The sequence below is a fragment of the Struthio camelus genome, chromosome 1, assembly GCF_040807025.1.
Source record: "Struthio camelus isolate bStrCam1 chromosome 1, bStrCam1.hap1, whole genome shotgun sequence".
In the NCBI taxonomy this organism is placed as follows: domain Eukaryota; kingdom Metazoa; phylum Chordata; class Aves; order Struthioniformes; family Struthionidae; genus Struthio; species Struthio camelus.
In genome coordinates this window covers 181182720-181207306 of record NC_090942.1, presented here as the reverse complement: position 1 = coordinate 181207306, position 24587 = coordinate 181182720, and the positions used below count along the sequence as shown (strand labels likewise).

Here is a 24587-nt window from a genome sequence, read left to right as displayed (position 1 = left end):
GAAATGACAATATTGTAAGTCCTAGGAAATCCTCTGAAGCTGGCATACATGTATGATTTCCCATATGAAAATATATTAAAAGAGATTTAATGCTCCAGAGAAGCTCTTGCCAATATTCATCTAATGGAAAAATTTCTACTAATTTGTCTAGGAAAAATCTAAAGGAACCTTTTTAATCTCACTCATCCTTGTCGAATAGATATATTTTGAATGATAGTGTGTTATGACATCATTTGTGGTTTTCTGTATCTTCTCTCATATAAAATAGTGACGGTGTGCTCTTCAGCCCATTTCCCCCCACCTGACCTTTCACCTAAAACTCTGCTCCGGCGATAGCCCTCAGGGAGACCTGGCCTCCTCCACCTCTGCACTCAGGCTTTCCGCATTTGAGCAGAATCTGGGGAGACAGATAACAGCACAACAGCCAAGGATTACTTGAACATGCAGTGTAGTTAAACCAGTATGGCTGGTATGCAAATATGACTCTTAGTCAGTCATCTTACCCTATAAATGCGGGCAGCTCACAGTCCACTGAGCTCTCCTGCACAGCAGCTAGCTGCACGGTGGTGAACCTCCGCTTGAGTTGGGACGCCTCTCAAGGTTACTCGTCAAGGCTGAGAGATTCCTTGCGCGTGACAGATCCTCGGTAAGTGACTAATAGCATGCTGAAACTTTGCAAACTTTACTAAGTTACCTTTTTGATTGATTATGCGCATAATTCTTAGGCATAAACTATTGACCAAGTCTGGGACTAAGATTAGATCCAGCCGCACCTAGACTCCTCTGAGAAAGAGTTTAGAAAGCAAAGGGGGTCCACTCTGAACCTCCCGACTCAACGGGAGGGCCTCCTTGACACTTTTGTCTGGCCCCGTCCTCCACGTAGTAAATAACCGAGTGAACCTTGCTATCGACCCTTGTTAAATCACTGTCTTATTTATGATTGAACTTTGTTAAATCACTATCTTATCTCAATAAAACATATCGCTGCTTCTCTCTTACGAGTGAAATGCCTTACTTCCTCCCCATTCCTTTGCGACAAAAGTCCTTGATACATCCCTCTCAGGGTGATATCCATATTTTGTTTTTCTTGTGGATGGGGAGATAAAGCCAATACTTTATTAAACTTAAATTTCTGATAATAATGGTCTTTTCATGAGAACTGCATGCAAGTCACTGATGCTTAAGTCATAGGAAGAAACAGATTTCCAAACTGGTATTGCAGAATCAAAATATCAAGCATCTACTGCCTAAAATCATGTACCAAGGTTTCCTACATAATTTTGCTATAGTAAATCTCTTAGCAGTAGAGGTCTCTCTAAGAGTAATCTAGGAAGTCTACATGGAGAGGATTCTTTTTAAAGCTAGTAACTAGAAAATGTTAGTATATTTAAAGTGCATGTTAGCTCTTCTGAAGTTTAATTATGTTGAATTCTCACACAACTAATGTGTGCTGGAAAAGGAGAAGGAGATGTTAGCATCACATTCTAGTGAATGGTGATTTTGGCCTGGAAGTGAGAAACTATTTTTCTTAAATGATTGAACAATGACTAAAACTAAACTCTGTTTTGGAGTGAACCAGATAGTTCCCTCTGAAACACAGCCGGCGTGTAAATTGCAGTTAGTTAATTCTAAAGAGTCTCCCAATAAGTTTTAAGGATTTGACTACATGAGGTTTGGTCCCTTTCTCCCTAGTCAAGCTTCCAAATTCATCTCAGAATGTCAATCTGTGTTTGCAAGCACCCCAAAATACCTTTTTTGCCATAGGTCAGATACAAGTTTTAGGCAATAGAAGTACTGTTCTGGTGAGCTGCAACACTGGCCCCTTATTATGTTAGATATTTTGATTTCAGCTCCCTTTCCCTGCCCGAAATATATACAGCTGAGAGTGAAATGTCCAAGGAAAAAATCCTGAATAAACTGTTATGTTGACCCGAGAAGTTTAAGCGTTACTGGGGTAAAATGATCTGGATTGTCATCCCCAGATAAATGTAAACAGATTTTAGAAGGTCTGATGTTTGTCCTTTTAAGAGCTCTGTTGGAAGTCTCACTGGAACTGAGGTGTGAGTTAAAACTGTCTATTACATCATAGGTCAGTTTGAATGGTATTTGTTTTCTAGCAATATTTCTGAGTAGCATAGAACTACTTACAAGGAGCAGAGCAGGCAAAACGGCCACGTGTGGCGATGTATTTAATTAGTACCTCCTGCTGCAAAATACAACCGTAAGTATCGCCAAAAAAGTCTCTCGTCATGTGCATTTATCCCAAATTCAGCACTAGAATTGAGCTGTTTTTAAACATAAACATAATTTTAAAACATGCTAATAACAGAGAATATCATCTTACTCCAAAACATTGTTTTTAAGCTCATTTCAGCTTCTTATTCTTACATAAAATTAATAAATAAGAAAATAATTGAATAGAACCAGTGATTCTTTCTTTCCATTTACTTCTACTGTCAGCCCTTTCTCTGTCCCTCCCCAAAATATACCAATGACATTTATTGGAATTAAGTTTTAACAATTACATCTCATTTCACATCTGAACCTCGCAATTACAATTGCATGTGGCAATACTAATAGCTATATATGTAGGTAATTAACATAGGAAATAGAGCATAAAGGTCTTAGCACATACTCACATTAAGTGCAGCCTTAACTTTATATTCCCTCTTTATGGGAAGACTTAGCATTTTCTCTACAGGAAATACAGAATCGAATACAAAATGTCAGTTCTTATATTCAAAGTCTTTAAAAGATGTATCCAAGTTATGCCCTTACAGCTTTCTTTATCCAGTACTACTTACTCATGAGCAGGATGATCACAAAGAAGTCTAGTAGAGTCTTTCTCTGGCAGCTGCCAAGGCTTTGCAACCTAGTGGAACGATTGTGATTTGTTTCCCATTCAAAATAAAGCACAAATCATATGTACTGGTCTTAGATGTCTTGCATAATAAAAAAAAATATTATTTATGGATTATACTTCTTAAATGAAGCTGTACAGGAGTATGACTGCAGTAGCAACAAAATCTGAAGGTGAGGAAACTGGAGGGAGTGTGCATGTGGAACTATGGGGGACTACATTGGATCATAAACTAGGACAAATTATGGATAAATAGTAAATGGGTATGGAATCTTACTTAAAAAAGCTTGAATCCTTTGTCTTTTTTTCACAGCTAATTCCAGGGCACTAAAAAATGAGAAATTCTATCAAGGGTGGTTATAGTTTGGTATTAAGCAGTCTTTCACTTTATATCTTGCTAAAATGTGCCAGTTTTGATTTAGTTTGATTCCTCTAATTTTTTCTGTTTCAGAGTCTGTAATGTTTTCCATTCTTCCAAGTGAATCAGAGATATGTTTGTACAACTATTAAAAAAAAAAAAAAATTCCCAGGTCGATAGGGGAAAATATCACTGGTGCAGCTGCCAAGGGGCTGATCAGAACTTCATTTTAAACAGAAGAAGAAAGGAGTAACTTCAGAATACGCATCTGAGTGACTGATACAATTCAGCTACAGTGCCTGAGAAGCAGCTGTCTGAGAGTTTTTGAGAGTGCCATTAGATGCTTTGAGAATACATTTTCTTGGACAAAATTTATGAAAAAAACATTTTATCTGCTCTTTATTCATTTTTCAGTACATGCACATGATATATTATTATATAGATACCGGACTGTAAGGCTTTGACTTTGAAATTTGCATTCTGGCTAGATTTTTAACCACTAGAGAGTCCACTAGGATATCATATATTTATATGCATAAACAAACAGCAGTATCTACACACATACATATCTATGTATAATAGCTTTTGTTGATAACACAAGGTATGTTGACAGATTATGATCAAACGCTAATTGGAGAAATCTGCAGAGCCTAAAGAACCTATGGCACTACATTCCACTATGCTTTTTAATTAGGGAGTGAGAATGACTCATTTAACTACTAAGAATACCTTTCATGCAAGACGAATCTTATGAAAGCTACAGAAAGATAACTAGATTTTATTCATTTAAGCTGCAAAAAAACTTTGTTTTCTTGTGTTATACTACTTATGTTTGTCGTTTGCATTTTGGGCTCATTACGAATGTGATTTACTCTTCTTTTGGGATTTGTAAATGTGAGATTATGCTGCTGCTGCAAAGGCTAGTAAACAGAGAAACTTGGTGAAAACCAGAGAGATCACTGGAGTCATTAGGTTTCCTAGATGTTAGAAATAAAAATATATTAGCTTTTCCTTACAGCCTACCTTTCCTTTAGTATTGCACTGTTATTTACGGAATAATATTTTATTGCTGTTTGAACAAAAATATAATTATTGTCTCCATAAATGAAATCTAAAAGTAAACAGGTATTATTTCAAAATATATTTAGTGCTTAATTAAACATTTTTCTTGTGTGCATAGAATACAATCTGTATATAATAATGCATCAATATTTCATAAAATCCAATTATGCTGACAACTGAACACTGTGCCTCATTATAGCTAAAACCTATCTACAATGCAAAATCCATTTTTAAATAAAATACGTGCAAATAAATTTACAATACCATGCAAATGTTATTATTATCTTTTTGGCTTGATATTGTCATTTAAAACAGCAAATAAAATGGAAACATTTGCATGACTTTCCTAATTCAGCTATTGAAACTAGTCAGGTATATAAAGCACTTGTAAACGTAAGTGAGAAGTGTAAGTGTAAGTATAAGCTAGTCATTAAAATCAGAAATGTAGACAATATTTCTAAAATTCAGGATTTATGATATGCTTTAAAACTAGAATCATTTTACATATTTAAGGACTTATGGAAAACTTAAATGTTTCAGTATATTCAGTATAAAGAAATAGAACTTATATCATTAAATGATTGTGAAACACTTCTATGAATACCCACAATATCAATAGTGAGCACATGCTGTAATACTCACTTTACAGAGATTTTCTGTGGAGCAAATTATGTTTTTAATTACCTAGCACATGTCATACTGGGTGGGATAAATCTTATTTAATTTTAGTTATCTACAAAGTCAGGGGCTATTTTTTAGCTAGTCCCTCTTGGCTCCCCTTCCCTTCTGTATAGGCACAGATGCTCATTAAGGTGTTATTCATCTAACTAACTATACATGATGAACGAGATGAATTGTACTCAAGAATTATATATTTCTCTATTATCTGTGAGGGAAGTCTAAGTTCAGAGGCAGATATCTCTACTGTAAAAGTCTGAAGTAAGATAATATGAATCCTATGTTGCGTGTCAGAAGCGAGGATGGAATCTAGAACAACTGACTCCTCTACCCAGATTGTTTTGTTTCTGCTGCTCCACTTATTATTTTGGACACTAGCTAAAGTTTAAAACTGTTACCTTAAATTCTGTCTAAAGAGAACTCTCCTAAAACATTAGGAGTTTTTTTTTTTTTGACTATAGAGTATATACTTAGAATTACGTGTTTTCAGGCCCAAAGATACTGTTACAGTAAGGTAGTCTGTCTGGTTGTATAGTAGGGTTCACAGGATTTAGTTCTGGCAGCAAACCAATTACTTTCGAGTATCTTTTAGAAAGCTATCATATTTCAATTTAGATACTTCAAAGAATGCAGAATTCACCATGTATCTTGGGCATTTATATAATGACTACTTACAGTATTAAAAAAAACAAACAAATAAACAAAAAACTTTATTTCTTACTTACATATTTTTATCACTGCTTCCATTGTAACAATCATCATAATTTAGATTTATGGCTATCAGTAATAGTTTTCTTCTTTAGAATTTTAGGAATTTGTGTCTAACCATGATCTGTATCATCTGTCAACAAATTGTTAACTGATTTAACTGATACAAAAGAAGATTATAGTTTTGAAGTAAAATAGGTGTTCTCAGAAAAAAAAAATAGAGTGAACCTGTGTTCTTTTGATTGGACATGTAGCGCAGGTGACATAACTGGAGTATCTTATCTGCCTTTGTGAGGCTGACAAAAAAAAGGGACAGAGCTTTTTCTTTTATGACTCCTGAATTTTTTCTTCATATGGTCTGATATTGCCCAACACACAGGCAGGCAAGATTTAGTAGCAGTCTCAAGTCAATACATTTATAGATTTCCAGAGAGAGACAGTATTAAAAATATTTGCCAAATCGTGCAGCATCCTCTTATTTAAAATCTTCCCAGAACAACTCCAGACAGTTCAGTGGAGACATAGCTTTTATTTATGTATAGAGTCAGACTTCTGGTTTCATGTATTTCTTAAATTATAAAGTATCATACACAGCTTATCGCGCCTAAGGTTAAAAAATATATATTTGTAACTTTCAGGACATAGAATATGACAATATAAGCAAATGATTTCCCTCCAGTTTTTTAGAGCTATAGCAGAATATTCCTGCTTACTGTTTCTCCTATTTTGTTATTAATACAGTTTTATCAAGACTGGTGCAGAAACTTGTCCAACAAGAGCCTGAAAATGCTACTTTACACCAACTGTTTCTGAGATTCAGTTCACCTAACTCTACCACTTAAAATTTAGGGCTTTTGTCTAAACTAGCTAAATACACTTCCTGTATAAGTGAATAGAGAAAGACTGATATCTCTAGGTAACACCTATATTAGACATCTATCTTAAAATGGATTGAAATCTCTTTCTGAGATGCTTGTCTATGTTGACTGCACAGGCAGGACAGATGACTAACTTATTCAGACAGCTAGTGAGAAATGCACAACAAATTTAGATATGTTAAATTAGGCTACGTGAATTATACCGTACAGATAACAGGCAACTCACAACAAAACATGAATGAAGGCTCGTATGTAGAGAGAAGATAGCCCTTCTCTTATTTTCTACATTTTGACTGGTTTATATTTTTCGATCTTCATGTTGCTTTTTTCAGGAACAATCTGTTTTTGCATAAATGATGTCACACTTGGACAGGGTATCAACCTTAGTGAGTGTAGACAAATAATACAAACAAGAAAGAGTGGATGAGGATTACAAAACAGAATTCAGGTGGAATTAATTTCAAAATTAAAATGTGTAAATTATATTGATGAGAAAATTATTGGAAATATAAATGGCAGAAGAGATTAGAATTGTTGATTCCTGACTCATGATTAGGCATGAGTTTGCTGTAAAACATGACCAAAAAAATTATAAGCCACTTTTTGAATTTAATAGAAATGTGCAAATATAAAGGAAGCTGCAGGAACACAAAGTTGCATTACAAATGCTGAAATAGCACAACAGGAAGTAAGAGATGGAAAATCTCACTTACAGTATCTTGTTCTGGGAACCATGCTATGGGTGAATTTAAGCAGAAGTGAAAGCTGAAAGATAACGATAACAATAACAAAATAACTAGATGACTGGAGATCATGACTTACTGTGAAAATGTAAGACCTGGTTATGACCATGAGAATAAAGATTAGCAAGTGCTTCCTTCTGTTCCTACTCATGTTAATGGAGGAACTTCCACTAACTTTAAGAAGCCAGGAAAAGATATGAAGTGGAGAACAATGTACCTGTGTATCAACGTTCGAAGTGATACAGGTGTGCCAGGTATAGGCGTATGACTAAATTAAAGTTGAAATCAATTTTATGAATGTTTATATAGAGCTCCAGAAACAGACTTCTTGACAGAGAGATGCATGAACCTAGTGTGGTGGAAAAGCTAGAATTTCTCATAATTTTGGACTTTCAAAAGGAGACACAAAAAGATATAAGAGAAAAATCAGTGTTACAGATCAATATCAAGATATATGAAGAGTGAAATCAATGAACTGATCTAGCAGACCTTCTCCATTTGTTTCCATTAGAAAAGTAGTTATTTCCCTGAAGAACCAAAAATGTTTATTTTTAAAGAGAAAAGCTGCTATATGATTATTACAAATGAGCTTCCCTGTCTAAAACCCAAAGAAAACTAAAGCAACAGCAAAAATGGTTAGTTAATAGCTAACCATTCATCAATATACTGTACTAAGTTTAAGTTTTTATGCTAGCGGAAAATATTAAATATTATATCAAGTGTAATTGTATATAATGACTTAATTACGATTGACTGATTGATTGCACGGTTAAAAAGAAATGGGTGTGAAAAAAAATGATATAAAAATTACTTTGAGGACACGTGAAGAACAATTTTTTTGACCAATCCTGGTCTTCATGGAAAGCATACAGAAAGGAGTTATTGCTATAGTAAAAGGGATTCGGCTGTCTCTCTTCATGCTCACTCACAATAAATTACCTCCTAGCGTATCTGCTTTACCTTTAAATGTCTGAGTAATGCTCTAATAAGTTATGATTTAACCTCATAAAACAGACATATTCTTTCTGTACAGTTTTTAGTTCGTTTTGTGATTGGTTGGTTTCTTGTGGTCAGTATGGAATTCAATTAGCAGTGGAAAATCCATGACATGTCATATATTTAATACCAGCATACATTTGTCAAGTCTATATTTCAAAACACTGAGACTTAGACACTAATTGGAAGTCCACTCTTTTAGAAAGATTCCTTGAATAGAAGGGAAAACTAGGGTTATCTATTCAGATCAGTTGATCCTCCCACGTTATCATCTCTGCTGGAGAAGCATTGAGGCTTAGTGGAAATACAGATACAATCCCATTTGTGCTGAGTAATGTAAAACTATTATTATAACTAAGGTCCTCTGCACTATGGGCTGCAATGTTCCAGAAGTTTTGACATATGTCTCAATTTAAGCTAGTAATTAATACAGCTGATTAATTAAAGGTTTAAAGTTTGAAGGTGTGATGTAACCCTCTTGGTTAAAGGGATATTTGCAACATCAGAATACAGTAATAAGTAGCTAGAGGAGGAGGAGGACAGCAAAACTGAAAAGTTTCCCACACAAAGGTTTATGCCAGGTCATTAAGAACAGATACTCTTTGTGTCTAATACTAATACAGTAGCTCTGAGACATCACACAGAAACTTCCACAGCAGACAGTGTGCCATCCGCGGCTAAAATAGAGTACTGTTTCCAAAAGCCTGTCTCAAGTTTCCAAAACCCTATCTCCAAGAGCATACAAGTAGTTAGTCTCCTGGCCATGACATTGGTCCCCCTCTGTCTGGAGACTTTCTGGATATTACAGCAGACAATCCCTCTGTGGCAATCACTAATGTGAATTCCACATTCATCACAGATAGTGACCAGTCCAGAACCTCTACTTGTAGTTATGCTTCCTAATCCTAAACTACATTGAGGTAACTCACCTCCCTTAAATACAGGAGGGATGAGTTCTCTGTGGCTGCACATTAGGAAGCATAAATTGTCACTTTGAAAGGTGGGAACTTTAGGTTTACATTACACAAGAAATTTGAACCTAGCTTGATGAAACATGTCAGATATTGGAGATGTGCTTAAGTTCTGAGTCACTCAAGATGTATTTTCAAACAAGCAAAAATCCTTTTTGCTGGCTAAATCAAAGACCTCAGTGTAAACCCTGAACATCTTAAAAATATTAGTAGCTCAAAGATATAAAATACGACAAAACTCTATGAAAGGCACTTCAAAAGATAAGGTCTCTTTAGTCAAAGTAGCTATCATTCTTACTTGAAATCCGCCTTATTATATCTCTCTTAATTTCATTTTGTTGACAAGTGATTTGGATTGTGAAAGAATATTATAACATATCAAAAAGTGGCTAAAGATACTGATGAAAGGTCACTGCACCAAAATGCAAAGAATATATGTTCATTAGGTGGTATAACTAATAGAACTCCTTAATAGCTTATGTCCTTCAGCTTTCCAGATACTCAGGTCTAGTCACTGTTACTTCACGATATTTTAAACTCTACTGTGAAGGATTAGAAGTATGGTGGCATTTGATTTTTGCCTTAGCAAACCTTATTTTTCTGAAAAATCCTAATGAATAAAAGATAAAAATGTAAAGAAATTGACTTCAGTCAATCTTCATGTATTATTCAGAAGTCTTCTGTGTATATGCAGTATCTAGATACTCTTTAATTAGCTACCTTGGGCAGAGAAGACCTGGTTTAGAATGTTGAAAATAATAGGTTTCAGAGAGCAATTAAAGGTAAATATGGGATTAGGTTGCCTAGTGCAAGGTGACAAGCACCTGGCATCATTTCAGTTATAGACCTATACATTATTTAATTACAAGATGGAAAACAGTAAATAATCCAGAGTAGAACTGAATTCATTATATTCACTTTTAATTCACTAAAGAAAGAATCCTGGGAAGAAAATCTCCAGAACAATGTAGCTGACTCCACAAATAAAAACAATCCCAAGCAAAAGAAGAAAGTTTAAATTTTCTGAGTTCTTAATGAAAAAAAAAAAAGCCTTCAATTATGTGCATATTAAAGATTTACAGTCTGTGATTGACCCATGAGCATTTCTTTGCACACAAGAGCAAATAATTAAGATGTCCAAGTTCCAGATCAGTAAAGAAAACATCTCTGGTCTCAAGGCTATATTGTGACTTTTAATTCTTGCTCAATTTTTTGTCACATCATTGTATACCTAATGCAAAAAAGTAATGAAAAGTGATATTTATTTTTTAATATGTTCTTTGGATGACAGAAATTCCACTAATCAAGAACGACTGCTTCCCTGATGCCCTCACAATAGAAAAGCGTATGATATATATTGATACCACTAGCCAGAATCCAGGCTGGTGAAAATAGATGAGTGTCTTCAAATGCACTCTACCTCTTTGGAACAGCTGAGAACAGAGGCAGCTATTTGCCTGATACGATGTGTATTATTTTAAATCTGTATCTGTATGCACAAAAACATACACTTATGCATACACACTGATGATCTACATATGTTTCAGCTTGAACTTTATTACTCTTGCTAGTGAAAGAATGTTTAAGTTACATCTAGTCATTCAAAGTGTTTCAAGGAGATACATCTGAAAAAATGGCAAGATGTAATAATGCCAGTATATGTTTAAATAGTGCTACAAATATGTGGGGTACAATATTTGCTTCCACTTATGTATTAGAAGTTCTGGGTGTTTTTTTTTTTTTTTTTATTATTACTTCTCTTTTTCTCCTGCCAAACTGTGATATTTAAAGACAAAAAGAAAAGTGTTTTTTATGATGATACAAGAACCTTATTTCTCATAGAGAAAAGGAGGAATATTTCATTTGGAGTTTGACTAATAGTTTTGGTATTGATCCAGAAGGTTCTTTGTTAGAGTTATGAAATAGCTGGCTGTAACTTAACAACTATCTAATGAGTATTCCTATGCCATTCGGAACAATGATAATTATTATGTGAAATTAATACTGTGAGACTGAGGGTAACATGTTTTAGAAGACAAAACTGTTTCGAACTGTTGATATTAGCTTCTATATTTTTTTCCAGAATGATTTGTCGGATGGTTAAAATTAATATTGTACATACTGTGAAAGGAGACTGTGGGAAAAAAAAGAATAATATCAAATATTTAAGTTGCGCACGGTGAAATTATGGGTACTGTGTTATATGTAAATAAAAAGGAGTCTTGCTAAGCTCTCTGAAACTGACCAAATCAATGATAAAGTATGTGGATAATAGAATGTGCTCCGACTACTTTAAGCACTCATAGTCTTGCAAGAATAAAACAGTTCCTTTTGTTAATACTCTTAATACTCACCTAACAAAAAAACTAGTACTCATTAATTCCTTCACATTTCCTGTAACAACTAAAATCCTTTAAACTCATATAAAGCTTGAAGCCAAATGATGATTTAACTGAAAATAAAAGCAGTATTCTTTTGAGAAGGATCATAGATTTAGCGGGGGAAAATAAAGCAAGCTAAAACATTAAAACTAGGCAAAGGTCATGTACAAAATCTGTGACTGAAAATTATCTACTGATGCAAGAAAAATATATGATGTCAATTTCTATATCTTGAAAAAGTCATTCATGGAGAAGAATATAGGTATAGTTAAAGTTTCTATCGCATTTATAGATTTTTTTGGTATAGTTATTTATATGCTGAAATATAAATTTGTAGTTCTAAAGACAGTTGGGATTACCTTTTACTGTTTCCTATGTGTAAGTAATCATTACCTTATAAGTGTGATTTCCCTAAATTGAGGTAGCTTGAATAAGAGCTGAGAGAGATTTATGGAAGGTCTGTGATATAGCCTCATGTATGTGTGTTAAAATATTTAATAGGGTAAAAAGAGCATTTCAAGAATTTTAATATTTCTAAAACTTCTCCATTGTTTTGGATTGATCAGATGAACTAATATAAATTTAAATGTCTACAATAGACATTTATAACTAATATAAATTTGAACTAATTTAACTACTAATATAAATTTAAATGTCTGTGCCTGAGTTAGAGACCTGAGACTTCTTTAGGTCAATATAGAGAATTAGGTATTCTAAAGTAAGTCAGATGAAGTCTCCTAAAAACAGCTTTTTATACAGGGAGCAATGATATCTAGCTCAGATATGGATAACTGCCTTTCTGATGTCTAATTTCAAGTTTCTATATATTATAGAATCACAGAATCACAGAATGGCCGAGGTTGGAAGGGACCTCTGGAGGTCATCTAGTCCAACCTCCCTGCTCATGCAAGATCACCTGGACCACATTGCCTCGGATTGCATCCAGGCAGGTTTTGAATATCTCCAGGGAAAGAGACTCCACAACATGTCTGGGCAACCCGGTCCAGTGCTCAGGCACCCTCACGGTAAAGAAGTTTTTCCTCATGTTGATATGGAACTTCCTGTGTTTCACTTTGTGCCTGTTGCCTCTTGTCCTGTCACTGGGCACCACTGAAAATAGTCTGGTTCCATCCTCTCCACACCCTCTTTTCAGATACTTACACATATTGATCAGATCTCCTCTCAGTCTTCTCTTCTCCGGGCTGAACAGTCCCAGCTCTCTCAGCCTTTCAATTAATTAACATTAATTAATTAAAATTAATTAATTAAAATAGTCATCCAATAAGGCTACAGCCCTTTCAGAAGAAAATAATTGTATTTCAGCTATCAAAAACTCCATATATATGGAAACTGATTCTACAGGTTACCTGTTCAGCATAACACATCTGAATTTATGCTAGCTGACCATCCACATCTCCAGCACTGATAACAAACAAAATCTGTTGCTTTTCATAGTTTTTGGGGGATATAACTGGCACTGCTTTAATCAGAAATATTCTACCTACTTGGTCGTATTTTGTGGGGCATCATTAAAAAGTCTTAACACAGATATCTGATTAAATTCTATATATTTATACTAGAATACACCATTACATAATGCTGTAAAAAAACATCGTATATTCACCGTAATAGGGTGTAGTATACACCCACACCCACATCCAGAGAATATTTCAAAAAACACACTGTGCATTTATCACTTCATCTGTTTCTAGTAAATATAATTGTCCCCCACCATGCTGTGTTCTTACTTTATGTCTTCAATTAAATATATTCCTTCACCTAGTTAAATAACAGCCGTTAGTAGAAATTCCGCTTTTCAGTTTTATCAGCAATGAAATACATTTTTATTTAAATCACTGGGAAAAATGTATGGAAAATAGTGCATCCTCTCTCATCTTGCCCCCTCCTCTAAAAAAAAAAAACAAAAAAAACCCCAAAAACCTGAAACAAATGTCGTCTTTCCTGCCATCAAGGAATATCATAACAGATTCTGTATTACCAATGTGCAGGAACTAGTGACAAAGGCTGCCTATTTCCGTAATTCAAATTCCCTATAATAATCCTACAGAAGAACATGGTGTAATTTATTGTGAGATATTAAATAGAATGAGAGTTTCATGGGATGTAAATAAAAGTCTGATACTGGTAATTTACCTAGAGCAATAAATGCTGTTAACAGTATGTGTCATTTCTTATGTGTATTTTCTTATGTCTTGCCTTGTTGGCCAGAATCAACAATTGACTTTATCCTTTTTTGAATATGTATTTAGTATTTGAAAGTCTGTAAACCTCCAGTGTAAGATATTGTAAAATTGTGCAGTGAACTGTGTAACAGTGTCATTTTAATTTATTGCTGAGGTTTTGTCTGTAAAAATCTGTTTTGAAACAGACCGGTATAATCTCCTCTTGAATAGACTTCCTGGCTAATCACAGCACAAATGAAATGAAATGTTCACAGGGAACCTCTTTTATTCTTCTCTTGCCCCATACTAATTGGAGAAAAAGAGACCATAAAGTAAAAAGGACAGCTTCAGGGAGCCATAGAAATTTAAAGCAACTACCTCAAGATCAAATTTACAGACTAGGCAACTACTTCTATTTTATGCATCATAAATGAATAAATCAAAGTAAATTCATAAACAAACTATAAAAAACAAACAAAAACCCCCAGACTGTTGTGGATGATCTAGGTGTCTCAGTAGCTTAAAACATTTCAATACCTGGGACTATGGGTGCAGACCCACACTAGGGTTTAATGCTATGTGAATGATCCAGTGTGACAGTTAATTTACTTAAGCAGTGTCATATTCATTCTTAAAAGGAATTCAGGACAAAAAATGCACAGAGCCATAGCTACTTCTCTGCTGTCTAGCATTTGTTTTTGAGAGGGAGAATTGCATGTCTAAGCTCCCATTCAATTTTATAAATGAAGATGATGAGTGTGCCTACACTGTCAAATTACTTATTCTTCCAGTTTGGTGCTCATGGGGTTTGGCTTCCTAATTACATCCTCCAGTGCAATACTGTCACACTTTGTATATTTAATGACCTTCACACAACTCTACACCACACTGCAAGGCATGCAACATCTTCAGTACACTCAGTCCCACACTATAAAACAGCCGGTCTTCTGAGGACCATGCAGCCCTCACTGCTGTTTTGGGCACTGAAATGATAAAAACAAAACAAACAAATCTGAAGCCTTGAGGTATGCATGCCATACCCAAAGGAAATGTGGGCCAAGGGGTGGCCAGAGGAGACGAGTGTGGCCCGTCCACCTTCGGAGGCTTTGCTCCAGAGCAGCGTGAGCGCTCTGCAAGCTGCGGATCGTTTCCTGTGATCAATGGTCTCAGAAGGCCAGATGAGCTCTTCAGTTCCCTCCTGCAAGCTGCCTTGACATCTTCAGTGTTTCTGGAAGTCACACCAGTGACCTCTACCAGGAAGCTCAGTCCTGCAGAAAATTTGGCTCTGAAAAGACCTACATCTTTTGTAGTGCAGAATCTTATAAACTATGGCTGCAGGCGACAAAGCCTTGTATCTGTGCAACATCTCTTAAAGCTAAGAGGTCCAGTGAGTGCTAGCTTCTCCTTTACGATTACTGCTAATCCCCTCCTGCCCCTACAAAAGAAAACAAAAGAGAAGTAAAAGCAGTTATTTGCTGTGGGTGACTTTTAGAAGAGAAAGAGTTTAAAAAATTACTAGTTTATTAATTTTGGTATATATGATTAATAATTTAATCACATTTCACTCATTTAAAAATAGAATTCACTTTTATTGGAAGTAATTTGTTTCTTAATTACTAAGTGTCTCTATCTTCATTTTTATAAGTTTTAATGTAATTTCAGTAAAGTATTTAATTTCTCCAGATGTCCCTTATATCTGAAATGAGTTTTTGTTCAATTTTAAGAAGTTGAGAAGTGTGTCAAGCTTTGTTAAGCAGTGTAAGCTACAAGAGAAAAAGTCAATATTTTTCCTCTTTTGAATTCTTTTTTATCTGTGAGAATTTGTTCTGTGATGAACTCAAACACAGAACACCCTATTGCAGAGTCTCAGTCCAAAGCGTGCATTAGAACATAAACCTGAGAGAAAAAGACAAAGCCCTCTGACTCTGTAATTAGTTCTCTCAAACACAAAAAGACACAATTAAAAGGATATTGAAATCAAGGATCAGATTCTCAGCTGGTGAAAACCTGTGACGTTCCATTTACTTACATGAGCAGTTTTATGCAAAAATCTATACTAAAACCCAGGATCATTTATCTTAAGTGGGAAAAATAGTGCAACTGATACAACATAGGACTTCACTACAATTTGTAAGTTAACCTTGGGACAACCTGATTGCTTTCCTTATTGGATCTTGTTTCACGGACAAGGATTTAAAATAAATTATTGATAAAGTGCATTAGACCAAAGTCATGTTTCTGCTCCACAAATGGGAAAGACTATTTGATAATCAATATGTTATTTAACCAGTAATCTGGGCAAAGATTTCAAAAAGGGCGAAATATGTTTAGATTGTCCCTTTTACAAGAGAAACCTGGCAGCTGCTTTCTGCACCAGCTGGAGTTTATGCAGCGTCCTATTGGGCAAGCAGCCAGTAGGGAATTGCAATAATCTAATCTTAAAATAATAAAAGCGTGAATGACCATTTCAAGGTCTGACTGTGAAAGACGTTGCTGCAACGTAGCAGAAGTTCTTTAAGCAGCAGGATGATACCGTGTCCTGGAGTTTCTATGTTTTTGAAAAGATAAGAGAATGAGGGTATCTAAAGTAGTTTTCTAACTCTTTAGTACTGCAGTAGAAAATGCAGTTTCACTAAAATACGTAGGAGATTAAAGTAGTCTAAAGATGTCTAGACCCAAGATCTACATATTAGATCGATAAACTTGTCAGATATTCTGTATATGATACATAACAGTGAAGATGAAAGCAAAATTGCTTAGGTACCCATTGTTTTATCAATATTAATATTTATAATGGCACAGCACTACTAACTCTTCTGACCATAATGCAGGTGTTTCTCAAGGATAGCAAGAATTTGCATCTTATGTGAAAAATAGCAAGGCAGATTTGAAAATGTGTCAGTTGCCAAAACTCTTGATTTCAATAGTGTAGGTCAGCCAAAAAACTGGATCAGGTTTATAATATGTAGTTCCATTATATGGAAATAAGAATTTGCAAAATTTAGACTGAAAAAAAGATCAAATTTACTTATCTCCTTTGCTTAATTTAAAAATTATTTACATACAAGACATAAGAACAACTATTATTATCATTAGAAGATTCTGTTAGACCATATAAATAAATATTTCAGGGCAAGGATGCACCAGTTGGATTTTATATATTCTTGTCCATTTGGTCACTGAATTATTACCTGGGATAGTTTCTTAAGGACGATTTCAGCTACTTGGTAATAGTTTGTAAGTTTGGAGGCTTTTAATACAATTATTTCACTTTTATAATTTTGCATTTCTCGGCAAGTTTTAAATTATTGAAATAGAGGATTTTATGGCATTTTATTTTTTTAAAGTATTTTTGTCAAATTAAACATCTTTGACTGTATGTAGGAATTAACCACAACAACCATAACCATAACCATAACAACGATAAGAAAAGTAAGGTAGAAGTCATAATAGCATGATCAAAATATTGCATATGGTGAATGTCCTTTAAAGGAAAGGGTATGGCCACAGAGCTAGTCCACTGTATTTGAGTTAACACAGTCAAATAGTTTCTTCCATAAGTTCAAAACAAACAGTAGCACAGACATGTCCCAGTAGTGGAAAACAATGTAGTGAAGATAATTTGGGATTTCACCTTTTGACTAACGAAGTTCAATTTGCTGGGGGGCAGTCAGGTCAGGAACTATAATTTTTAAATACAACAGCACACAAAACATTGTATACTAACATAGACACATATATAAGACCGATATCTTAACTTTGAGCTTCTTTACCTTGATATTTACATATGGTACTCTAATTACTTATTTCTCATGGCTCACAATAGTAAATTTGTAGTAAGTTTGTATTTATTAATATTATCAGATTCTCAGCTTTTTTTTCCCTTTTCTACAGATGAAGAAGAAGAAAACACAAGTAAACCAATAAATATGTTCATGTTTCCAAGACTCCATCCTGCCTGGCTCCTGCTTTTCATTCCAGGAGGGCACGGATTTCCAATGTTCTTGAATCGTATCTACCAGTCCCAGGTGGCTGCCTTGGATACTGTAGGGTCTCTGAAATGGCATAAAATGCTTCTGTGTAAGCAGCTGAATTGAAATATGAATATATTCATGTTTGCAAATTTGAAAGTGATGCATATAAATTGCCTATCCGGGCAATGTATCTTCAGAAGGACCTCAGTGGATGGCTGAGACCAATTTCACTGTGAGAGATGAGAAAGCTGGAAATCCTCCACTGGACTATAGAAGAATCTCTTTGAATGCATCCTTCTTAAAGCCGCCTTTGACTGAAGACCTTCTAAAGGTTTCAAATAGCACTCCTTTTTCTGTACAGTACCATTAGCTTCTAGGATCTTTATTGACTTTTTTGTACCTAAAGTAGTCGGAAGAAAAGTTCATTCAGCTTTTCCTACTGACATTCTTCTGTTTGAATAGTTCATTATGAAGCTAGATGAACAGTAGACTTCCAGAATATGTCATTTTTCAAGGACATTCCATTTACATTTAAATTTTAAGTTAAGTTGAATTTTACTGAAAAAAAAAAAAAATTTTGTATATTACAGTATAAAGTATACTGCAGTCTTTGTCGACTTTTCTTTTCTGAGGGTTTTATTTTTCCTTTCTGGTCAGGAAACTGCTTCTTAAGCAGGTGCCTTTCCATGGAACATTTGCCTTCTTGTTCCCAAGCAGTTTTAGTAGAATTCTAGGCATTTTCTTTTAATTGCAGTAGAATTTACTTCTAACACTCTCCTGGCCCCCCAGTCTACCCTTATTAGAAACAGGGAAATAATTTTCATAGAATCACAGAATACACAGTTGAGGACAGAAGGCGCCTCTGGAGATTATCTAATCCAACAGCCCTGCTCAGTCACAGTCAGTTAGAGCAGGTTCCTGAAGCCCACGTCTGGTTGGGTTTTGAATATCTCCAAGGATAGAGGCTTTGCAACCTCTCTAGACAACCTGATTTAGGGTTCAACCCCCATCAAAATAAAACAAGTGTTTTATTATGTTCAGGTGTAATTTCCCATGTTTCAGTTGGCGCTCATTGCCTCTTCTCCTGTCACTGGCCACTACTGAGAAGAATCTGACCCTCTTTACACCCACCTGTCAGATATTTATAAAACATTGATAAGATCCCCCCTGAGCCTTCACTTTTCCAGGCTGAACAGTCTCAGTTCTCTCAGCCTCTTCTCATATGAGAAGTCTCTTTTGTACTGGGGAACCCAGAGCTGGACCCATTGCGCCAGGTGTGGCCTCTCCAGGGCTGAGGGAAGCATCACCTCCATTGACCTGTAGGCAATGCTCTGCCTAATGCAGCCTGGGATACTGTTGGCCTTCTCGGCCACAAGGACACGTTACTGGTCCATGGTCAACTTCTTGTCCACCAGGATCCCCTTGTCCTTCTCTGCAAAGTTTCTCTCCAGCTGGTTGTCCCCAGTCTGTACCAGTTTATATGGGATTATTCCTTCCCAGGTGCAGAGCCCTGCACTTCCCTTTGTTGATCTTCATAAAGTTCCTCTTTGTCCATTCCTCCAGCCTGTTGAGGTCCCTCTGAATAGCAGCACAACCATCTGGGGTATCAGACACTCCTCCCAGTTTTGTGTCATCTGCAAACTTGCTGATCATGCATTCGGTACTGTTGTCCAGGTCATTATTGAAGGTTAAACAATATTGACCTCGGTATTCACCCCAGGGGAACACCACGAGTGACTGGTCTCCTGCTGGACTCTGTGCTGCTGATCATAATCCTCTGAGCCTGGCACTTCAGCCAGTTTTCAGTCCACCTCCCTGACCACTTGTCTAGCCCATACTTCAACAGCTTGTCTATGAGGATGTTGTGGGATGCTTTACTGAAGTCAAGACAAACAGAATGCACTGCTCTCCTCTCATCCACCAAGCGAGTCATATCATCATAGAAGGCTATAAGGTTCATTAGGCACGATTTCCCCTTTGTGAATCCATGCTGACTACTCTTGACCTTCTTGTCCTTCATGTGCTCAGAAATGGTAGCTAAGATTGGATCCTCCTTCTTGCCTTTTTTGAAGGCTGGAGTGACACTGGCTTTCTTCCAGTCCTCAGGCACCTTTCCTGATTGCCATGAGCTTTCAAAGATGATTGAGAGTGGCCTTGCATGACATGAACCAGCTCCCTCAACACGTGTGGGTGTACCCCATCACGGTCCATGGTTTTACGTATGTCTAATTCGTTTGTTTTCTGCAACTTAACAAGTGCCCAAAAAACTTGACAAATGCTGTATGCTGCAATGATGGGAACTGTGTAGAATAGTACCCTTTATCATAAGAAAAGGGGAAAACAAACTAATGTGTGAGGGGAGGGAATTATGGCTAACTTATCAAATAATAATAACTGAAAAGCTGACACACTGAGGGAGAAGATAAATGATTACTTATCAATGCAGTCTTCAATGAAACAAACTTAAACTACCAGATAACCAAAGTCCACATAACAACTGCAAATAGTAATGGCAGGACAGCAGCTGTACAGCTAATGGTCTTTTTTCAAATTATCAAAATGAAAATGGTGGTTTGCTATAAAATGTTTATTGAAAAAGTAAAAAAAAAAAAGTATTTTAGGGGTTATTATTTTTATCTAAATAGTGAGGTAATCTCTGAAATAGCACATAAAGTCGGATTATCCTGGACGTGCAGGAGGCATTAAAAGTGTTTTACCATAGGGGAAGGCGGGAAGGAACATTAACAAGGGAACAAGCAATTAGATGTATTGCCTTTTCATATCTAGTTCTTTTTCTTAACTGGATTTTCCTAGTCTCGAACATAACAACTTTACATTTCTGAGTCTGGAACTGTCTAGTTTTGAAATAGGTGGCAATATCCAAATCCCCGTTTACTCCCTAACATTGATGAATAATCTTTTGCATTTGTCTTTAAAATGTTTTGCATTTCAAAAATGTATTATAATGATGCATCTTCAGAAATATTTTCCTTGCTATTGATTTTATGTGAAACAGCTTTTGAGAAGTATTATAGCTGCAAAGATTTACATTCAGATTTTCACTGCCGAGATGGTTATTAGGCAACTGCCTATTATGACATATCAGGGAATCAGATGAAAATACTTGACAAGATAATGAAGAATAATATTTTGCACTTTTCACTTTCAGATGAGCTAACAAACATTGATTAAGGTCCGCAATACTGCTGTGAAATAAATACACTGTATACTACTTAAAGAAATGGGACGCAGAGAGTAAATGGCTGACCACAGGTAACATAGAAGCTTCATGATGAAACTAGAAATAGGATACAAAGGAAACATATTCTCACTTGGTATAAAAGGCTGAATCTCCATCAATTTCTAGTATACTACAATAATTTCAATAGCCGAAGATTCCCTTGATTCACAGTTATTTCTGTTCTTTAGTCACAAGATATATTTATCATGCACGGTGGGCTCATAGCAACCCTCACATAATAAAAGCCCTGATATAATTTAACTCAGTATCAATATATGGCTATGAGGCAATTCACCTGGAATAGCCAGGTGGGCCTTCTTGAAACTTTGAAGTGAGACTTGCACAACTTTCAATGCTTGATCTTCCTCCCACTACAGTCAACAGAAGTTTTACTTCTATCTTCAAAGAGAACAGCATTGGTCCATATGCTTGTGGTTTCTGGCTGGTTAAAGTTTCCTTTTTTAATATCTAATTAAATTTATAGTAGGATACTATGAAAAAAAAAGGACATAGGAACCCTTCTTAGACAGATGGATGAATCCCTGAACTTCAGTTCTATTTATTACACCTAGATAAGCCGCATATGCAACTGGTAACATTTTATTTCAGTAGCAGACTCTCTGTGTACTCCTGTTACAGATTTTAACTTGATTCTCTCAATTCAATAGCACAAAATAATAGAAATAATAAATACAAATGCAGATGAGTAGATGCTAGAAAGGGGCATCATGAAAACAAATATTTTGGAGGAACAATGTATTGACAGCTGGGAATGACTAGAATTGATCTTAGCTTTGAACAATAAATCTGTAGAGTGCAGATATAATGTTATAGTTATTGGAAAAAATCAGCATAGCTCTAAATATTTAAACTACTCTTCCTAGGTGGTTAGAAAATGTCAACAACTGCCCTTTCACACAGATTCCCTAGGTAAGCGGGTAGATTCCTGTTTGCAGGTAGTAAACTACAAGGAGATACTAGATTACATGTTTGTGTAAGGAAGACTCTTCTTGGCTGAGCTTAGAATTGTAATAAATAGTAAGAAAGAAGTAGGTGTTGAATTAAAATTGGTATCATCCCCAAAAATAGTAATAGAGGAAGATTAAAATAACACTTATGATGAACACAGCCTTCCAAACTGACTCTCACATGGCTCACTGAAACTTGAGAATAAATGAAGGCACACAGTCTTTTTCTTATTTTAAAACTGTAAAATTACCCAGGGACTGTAGAATCCCAAGAAAGAGAAGAATTAATATATCACAGGGAACTATAAATAGGATGTGAGAAATCTTCCCACAGAACTGAAAGCTGCACCTCCTATTTGCTATTCAGCAAGAGACTGTTGTACCTTGTTTGCTATAGGGATAGCAAATTTTGGTCTTTGAGGGTTGCGTGAAGAAAGATTATGGGCTGCTGGGTCAAATCATATTAACTCAAAATTCTGGAGCTGAAGGATTTTAATTTAGAATATTCAAGAATAATAAGACCTCTTGGTTAAGAGAAAGTTCTGCTGGCACAGTGTTATAAAGGTGTTCTAAAAACTTGATGAAATTACTATTGCTTTTGTATTTGTTAATTCAGATTTGTTCATAGAGCCTATTCCAGGTTTCTTACACACTGTAAAATGTATACAAACCAATTTAAAAGAAAGTATGAAGAGAGGAGGTTTAAAGCAGTCTATAAACCATCCTTTCTTTTTCCCTCTGTATCCACTGCAATATCTCTCCCACACAAAGAGCAGGTCCTAACTCTGCCTCCTAGGTAACTTTAATCAGCTTTCCAGACAGTCCTGCCAATCAAATCACTTTCTTTAAAGGAAAAGCTTCAACAAACAGATGGGCTTTGCAGGATGTCTTTAAGGTCACCGAATACTGGCTATAGTGAAATGAGAAGTAAGATCCCTCATGAAGGACATCTTGTTACAAGTGGGAAGCAGCTTTCAGTTCAAGTGATCCTGAATGTCATGGTAACGCAAGAAAAAAACTAATTCTGGGAAAGAGAAGAAAACTATCCTTGTAAATTGGTAGTTGATGCTATAGCTGCCAGTCATACCTGCCCAGAATGTGCCCTGTGAACTCCAGGACTTCAGTAGACTCTGAAGCAACAATATTAAAGTAAAATTAAATAAAAATAAAAAATAAAAGAGACTTCTGTTACTAGCAAAAGTCACAGTCTCTGGGATAGGCAATAGACATTCAGAAAGAACCTATCTGAATCACCCACAGATGATAGGGGAGTGGCAAGGGACCATACACCCAGCTGTCTTCTGCTGCTAAGAGAGTTGGCCTTTCCAGCTTGTCTGCTTGGGCCAAGCTCAGAGGCAGGGAAGCCCTGGAGCAGTTCCTTGGACTGTTACAATGTGATGGCTGCTAGCACTGAGCTAAATGTAAACTTTTGTCCCTCAATGCTTCTTTTGCATGGTGACTAGAATAGCTCCACAAAAGATCATTTTCAAAAAATATGGCAATATCTACCTCTGTATGGAAGACATGCATTTGCTTCCGAGGAGCAATGATGGGCACACTGTTGCAATGAGCAGGAAGTTGTTGCAGTGTAGAGTGAAATTTGTCCTCTGTAGCAGCAGAGACTGGATGGTCCTGAGTAAAGACCATCAATATGTTATTAAATAACTCCATATAATTTATGCATATGAGTGTTTCTTTTCAAAATGCTTACTGATTTTTCCTTTCTTTACTACTCATCTAGAAAAGAAATCAAGTTAAATTTTAGAAATAACAAGGGCTGCAGAAAAGAAATATGGCTAATATTAATAAGAGAAGTATACATATACATCAAATATACATATTGACAGATAGATAGACAGATACATAGATCTCCCACTATCTTTTAATTGTTTTTGGAATTATTAAGAAGCACTTGAGGCTGAAAACTTTTTGTAACACATATTCAGGAGTACTGCTTGCCTGGTAGGATGTTAATCATGGGCATTGGCTGAAAAAAGATAATTAAAGACATTTAAGGTTGTTAGCTTTGTGATCCGACCTAAAACTGTCTAGCTGTTTTTGTACCATTTTATTTTGAACCATACCCTTGCAAATGATTGTGATCTTTGTGAAAATAACCAAATGTATTAAAGAAATATTCTTTAGTCAACGAAAAGAAGAATACTTAAAGCAGGTTTATTACATTGGTCTCAGCAGAATTTAGGAAGAGTTATTAATCATTTGTAACATTCTGCATGCTAAATATGTGAGTTATACATTACAATGCCTGTTAATAATGAAGTAAAACAACAACTAAGGTGAATGCATTGTTTCTAACTGTGAATCTAAACAGAAAATCATATTTTGCTCTGCGCATGGGTGTTTAGAGGCGCTTTCCTCCAATATAACAATTTTCAGATTATTCTCTCTACTTCGGCTTTCTACCTGAATGCAAGGTATATGAAAAGCAGGGTTCCATGATGTCGCTACAGAAATGTAGCTAGCTGGGTCATACTGTTTGAGGAAAACTGGGCTGCCTCTAAACCTTTAGCAGCAGCTTTGCAATCCCCATGTAAGTTCCGCTTTAGCAGAACACCTACAGATATC

General features: G+C 35.6%; 1 long non-coding RNA gene across 1 annotated transcript; it reads left to right on the top strand.

Moving 5' to 3' along the window:
• The first annotated feature begins 274 nt into the window (after positions 1-274).
• On the top strand, positions 275-24300 carry LOC138065571 (uncharacterized). Its single transcript, XR_011138593.1, has 3 exons — positions 275-646; positions 12469-12660; positions 17713-24300. It is a non-coding gene; the product is annotated as an uncharacterized lncRNA (long non-coding RNA).
• Positions 24301-24587: the final 287 nt, after the last annotated feature.